Genomic DNA, 6000 nt, shown 5'->3' on the forward strand with positions numbered 1-6000 from the left:
GGCCTCGCACCCAGGCCCAATCCCTTCCCTTGGCCACACCCCTACCAGGGCGCCCTCCTCCCCCACCCGCATTCCCAGGCCCCTAGCCCTGCTTGGGCTCCCAGGCTCCAAACCAGAAAAACGAGATGGAGAACAAACAAGCAGGCTCAGGCTGCAGCCTCCAGCACGTCCAGCGTCCAGCACAGGTCTGGCCATGGAGCCGGGTCCCACCCTCCTGGGGCACTGAGGGTCAGGGTGGAGGGTTCACCTAGGAGATGCGGAGTGCCATGCCCCTGAGTCGGCCCCTCCTACCTCCCCACCCTTCTTGCCACCCAGGCAGCCTCCCCTGCGCTGGCCCCACTCGTCTCTCCAGGGGCGGGCTCTTGAGAGCTGCAAAGCCCACTGTCCTGGCCGCAGTGGGCTCCCCAAGAGTGAGCTTCTTGTCACTAGGGGTGTGCAAACACGGCCAGAAGACTGCAGCCGGGGACTGCAGAGGGGAAGGGCAGGCTGGCAGGTACCGCCAGTTTCCCAAGGTCCTTTTCAGATGGAGGGTCCCCAGACCCAAAATTTCCTCCTAGAACCCGAGGTTCAGGATTCTGACCTCTGGGACCGTGACGTGTCCCATGACGAGTGCAGTGCTGGCCGTGTCACAAATGCCCGCTTATTCCAAGGGGTCCAGGGGCAGCTGGGTGTCTCCATCTCATCAGCCTCCACCCCTCTCACCCAACTCCTGCCCCTCCACGCCCACCTCCTCCGTGGGTCAGGCCAGACCATTGGACCCTGCAGAGGCCCCGGACAGGCCTCCCGCCAATGCCTGCCACTCCTGCCCCAAGGGCCTTGCACGGGACTTTAGTCAAGCGAGGGAGAAACTGTGGGTTTGGATTCCAGCAACTGGGCTGACCGCAGCAGAAAACGAGGAAGAATCCGTCTCCCCCAGACCGCTTGGTGGGAGCCCGTATACTCCAGGTTCTTGATTTGACAGTCTCCCCTCTACAGAAGGGAGTGGGAGGCAAGGCTTGTGCTTTAAGGGAACGGTTGAGGGGCCAGCTGGGCAGAGCCACCTCCAAGGGTGGGCTGGTGGGTGTCCAGGACTCGCCCACAGGGAGGAATGTGGCACTGGGCTCAGGACACAGGCCAGGGCAGGGCCTGGGGCCTAGGACTCAGCCTGAGGGGCTGGGGAAGGCAGCCGAGAGGTTGGGGGGAGCACCATGGACTCTGGGCTTGGGCTCTGGCCATGGACTAGGTCCCTGGCTGAGCCCCACCTGCCTCCCTGGGAGCCCTGACCACAGCGGTGTGGGGCCGGACCTCACCTGTCAGTCTGCAGCAGCTTGAGGCTGGGGCGGGAGGTGAGGTCTGGAGAGGACTCCAGAATCAAGCTCAGAACAGCCTGGAGAAGAAAGGTTTTGGGCGGGTGGACGAAGAACAAACACAGGGCAGGATGGGGCCTGAGGGTGGAGGGCACAGGGGATCCTGCAGGAGCACGGCACATAGAGACTTTGGACAGGGCCAGACAGTGCTCTGAGCATCCACTCTTAACCCCACATGGCTGGCTGGATGGTCTGTCACCACGTGGGGCCGCAAGCCCAAGGCAGAGGCTGTGGAGGCCAGAAGGTGCCCAAGGCAGAGAGGTGCAGGGCAGGGCAGGGCAGGGCAGGGCCAGGCGGTGCTGGGTGGGCCCAACCTTCCCAGGGACCTGGCAGCACCTCAGATGTGGGGTGGGGAAAAGGGTAGAGGTCGGCCCTGAGCAGGACGGGACGGGCACCCAGCTGTCCTGTGAGGACATGCTGCTCTCCCCGCCCCCAGGCCTCGCCACCGGACATTCACATGACCCACGTCTGGCTGCCCGCCTAGCCTGCATCCCTGCCAATCATGCTGACCTTCCTCCCGCCAGCACCTGCTGGGGACTGACAGAGGTCTCTATTCCCGGCCAGGCGCCTGCTCAGGTTATATTTAGGCCATGGGTCGGGGGGAGGTGGGCACCAGGCTGCTGACCCCCTCCTGGGGCCCAGAGCAGGGCAGCTGGGCTGGGCTGCCTGCCTGGGCCCAACCTGGTGGCTCGGGCTGAGCTCTGAGGAGCAGGTTGCTGCCTGCGAGCCCGCTGTCCATAGCCGGGAACAGGCTGGGGCCACAGGCTCTGCCTGTTTCCAGTGGGAGCTCCCGGCTGTGGGAGAGTAAGGCTGGTGGTGCTGGAAACTCGGGGAGTCCAGCCTCAGGGGGGGCGGGCAGGAGCTCCAGGTCAGGGGTGGGAGAGGCCCAGCTGGCCTTTTAGTTCCAGAGGCTCTGATGTCCATGAGGTCATTCCCTCCTGGGACTTCCCAGGGCCCTGCCTGAGGGGACGCCTAGCCCCAGGTCCTTCCTGCCGCCCCGGACTGAGCCCTCTTCCCTCCTGCTGCCCGGCAGGATGTTCCCAGGGAGGAAATGGCCCCTAGGAGGCCACCCCATCCCTGCTGGAGCCCAGGGCCACTTCCTGCCCCTTGTGGGCCTTGGTCCTGCCCCCAATTCTGCCAGCCCAGGCCAGACCCAGACTTCCTGCCCCCAGCAGCGTGCAGGGGCAGGGCCATCCCAGCTTCACCCGGGCCAGCAGGGACGAGCCAGACTCCCCAGACCCGAGGACCTGAGAGCCTCTACCTGGGACTGCAGCACCCTGCCCACAGACACCCCCCCATCAGACACCCCAGCTCTGGCATTACCTGCTGCCCCCACAGCCCACCTCCACGGTGGACGGTGACCTCAGCAGTCCCCGACCCAGCCCTGTAAGCTGACAGGTGCTTTAGAGCATCTCCCCGGCCATGGCAGAGGCGGGCCCATCTGGCACCACAGGGCTGGCCTTGAACCAGCGGGCTTGCCTGGATCTGAAGGGCCTATGGCAGAGGTCACAACCCTGCTCCGTGGGCAGCCTCATCTCCAGGGGAGGCCCCTCCTTGGCCCAGCCCTCCCTCTCCGCCCAGGCCCCTCACACCCTACTCGAAGGGGTTTCCTGGCCCTGCTGACCCCAGATCAGGGCAAGTTGCCGGCCACCCCCCTCCACCCTCCGCCCCAGGAAACACGCAGCTGGGGGTTGTGGGGCTTTGGGGCCGGGTTGAAGGAATCGAGGGCAGGGCTGGGGGCTCTGGAGGGAAATGGGCGGCCCCAGCCCAGCCCGCTCTGTGGTTCAGGAAGTGGGGGTCTCAGAAGCTTCCTCTTGGCCAGACGTGCTCCCGGTAGGGCTGGGCAGCCAGGGGGTCAGAGGCCTGGCCCCAGCTGCCCCTTCCTCTCTAGCCAGCCACCAGCTGGGTGGCCCGTGCTGCTGCAGGCCTCGGGCTGGTAGCTGGGTGTCCCTCGGGCCCTTCAGGTGGCCGGCAGTCAGTGCCAGAAGGTCTCCGGGTCGCCCAGGCTGGAGGCACGTCAGCGCGGCCTCTGTGAGTCCGTCGGCACACCCGGCCCTGCCTGGCAGGAGTCGCCATCAGATGGGTGTGGCGGGAGTGCCCAGCAGGGCCCACCCCAGCCCCGGCCTGTGTTCCATTCTGCTGGAACTCCCACGAGCCTTGGTTTGCCCATCTGTACAACGAGGTGACAATCCCTGCCCGGATGCAGACAGAGAGGGTGCCAGTAGAGGCTGGAGCCCGGACCACTGGGGTACAAGACCTCGGGCCCTCCGGGGCAGTGCCTGGGTCCCTGCCCTGTCACACCCCCTGAGACCCGGGGCCCACTGCCCGTCTCCCCCACACTCTGGTGTGCCTGCCACACCTGCCCTGAGTGGGCTTCCCGAGCCGGCACCAGGCCCCACACCTGCCCCCTGGCACGCACAGGGGCTGATAGAGCCTTCGGAGGTGCCCAGTCCGGCCAGGCCCCGAGTGCAGACGACTGAGGTGGGAGTTCTAGCCCTCTGGGAGACAGGTGGGCACCTTGGAGGGGCCGGGGAGGACTCCACCCTCAGATACGTTGGCTCGCGCCCTGCCCACAGTGGGGGCCCACGTCGGTGGGGAGACTGAGGCGGGGGGAATGACTGGCCTGGGAGGGTCTCAGGGTGGGGTGAGACCAGCACCACAGCTCATGAGTGTGCATCTGTGGCTGTGTCGCGGGCCTCACTGGCCCCCACCCCTGGCCCACACATGATGGGCGGTCGTCCGTCAGCGAGGCCTGCCCCTCTGGCCATCCATCACCAGCCATGGCCACGGGAGGAACGGCCTGTTTGTTTTGCCAGCTCCGTGTTGCTCCCTGGGGCGTGAGCCGGAGGAAATGGCTATTTCTGCCTGGGCGGGCGGTGGACAGCAGAGGTGTGGAGGCCACCAAGGGCGGGGTCAGGCTGGGCTGTGGTAGGACCCCTGGCCAGGCAGGGCCCCTCATAGGTGCCCGAGGCCTTGCCCTGCCCTGTGCCTCAGTCTCCCTCTGGCACCAGGGCGAGTGACACTGGGATTTTCTGACTGTTCCCATGGCAGCTGTCTCCAGCCAGGTCACTCACCCCTGCCCTTGCCACTGGGTGGGGTAGGCTCAGGTGTCAGCTGCCACCAGGTGGGGGGGTCCCTTTGTCAGAAATCCAAGATACTTGATGCTGGATGTCCACACTGGCTGCCGGGAGCTGCTCTGGGGCTGGGCTCAGGCCATACACCGATTGGTGGGGTGGGGGTGGGGCTGCCAGGAGGTCTGGAAGGTTCTAGGCACCCATTTGGAGATGTCCAGCCTCAAGATCAGATCCAGGGACACTTGGGGCCACATTAAAAGAGACAGCGCATGTAGAATGGAGGAAATGACATGCCGTACCAAGAGGGCAGTGTCCAGACCCCAGGGCACATCCTCAGCAGCTACAGAGTGACCACCTCTGCCCAGTGAAGTCTATTCATACAGATGACACAGCGGCATGGTGCTCGGTGCCCCAGTCAGCCATCTCTTCTCACAACAACCCCCAAGGCTCCAGCAGTCGAGCTGGGACGTTTCTTTCCCCAGTGCAGCCTCGGACCTCTGCCCTTATCTGCGATGTATAACACGGTCACTCCTCACTGCCCGGCCCTGGGCTCCCGTTGGACTTGTGGATGAGGGAAGCAGGCTCGAAAGGCCACAGTCTCAGAGCCACGCGGCGTGGGGCCCGGCTTCCAGGGCAGACGTCTCGCGAAGAACAGGCTCATGCTGTATCTGGAGGGCCTTGTCTGGGAAGCAATGCTAGAAGCCAAAAGCCAGAGTCAGGAAAATGCCCTCCAGACCCCAACCCCTCAGCCTTCCTCCAAGGCAGCCCTGCCATCCAGACACTTCTCCATCTGGGAGCAGCAGTCTCCTTCCAGAGCGTTCCTCCCTTATACCTGGCTGCTCCCTCTGCCCAGGCAGCCTGCACATGTCTGCAGGGCATCACTGCCTCCTGTCTCCCCTGAAGTAAGGCGCTGGCTGGTCTTAGCGAATGTTAGGAAAGAATCTGCAAAAATTCCCTCCAAGGTGAGCGTGACTAATAGCGTCCTGTCCTGAGCGCGCAGAGAGGGTCGAGGCACCCAGGAGAAGCCACGTCCGAGGCCACTTGAGGGGACTCTGGGTGCTGAGTTGCAGGTTCTGGGGAGAGGAAGGCTCAGCAGCCAGGCCCACCTTCCCCACCGGCACAGGGTGACTCCTGGGTCCCAGCCCAGGTCCAGCACACAAGGGCTGGCTTAGCCCCACTTGTGCGTCACCTCCGTGTCTGGTCTCACTGCCCCCCATGCCCGGCCTGGATGGGAACAGTGACATGACCATCAAATGCCACCCCCCCACCCCCCAGGCTGAAGGACCAGGCGGAGCAGCAAAGCAGAGCGCAGGGCCCAGCAGGCACGAGGCGGGCCGTCCTAAGACAGCGTGTTTGTCGGTGGGGGCAGAGCCAGGGCACAGCGCCAGGAAGGAGGGGACACGTGTCCGGGACTTGGGCAGGCAGGCGCTCTACAGAGGGGCTGGCCACGGAAGTCAGGGCCCCTGCGCCATGCTGGCTTTGTCCGGGCTGCCTCGGTTTCTCCAGTGGGCACCTCGGGGGCTCCCATTGGCCCCAGGGCCTGGCTGTTCTCAGTCAGGTCTGAGACAGCCCAGCGCCCA

Source organism: Grampus griseus (genome assembly GCF_964374135.1).
Source record: "Grampus griseus genome assembly, chromosome: 12".
In the NCBI taxonomy this organism is placed as follows: domain Eukaryota; kingdom Metazoa; phylum Chordata; class Mammalia; order Artiodactyla; family Delphinidae; genus Grampus; species Grampus griseus.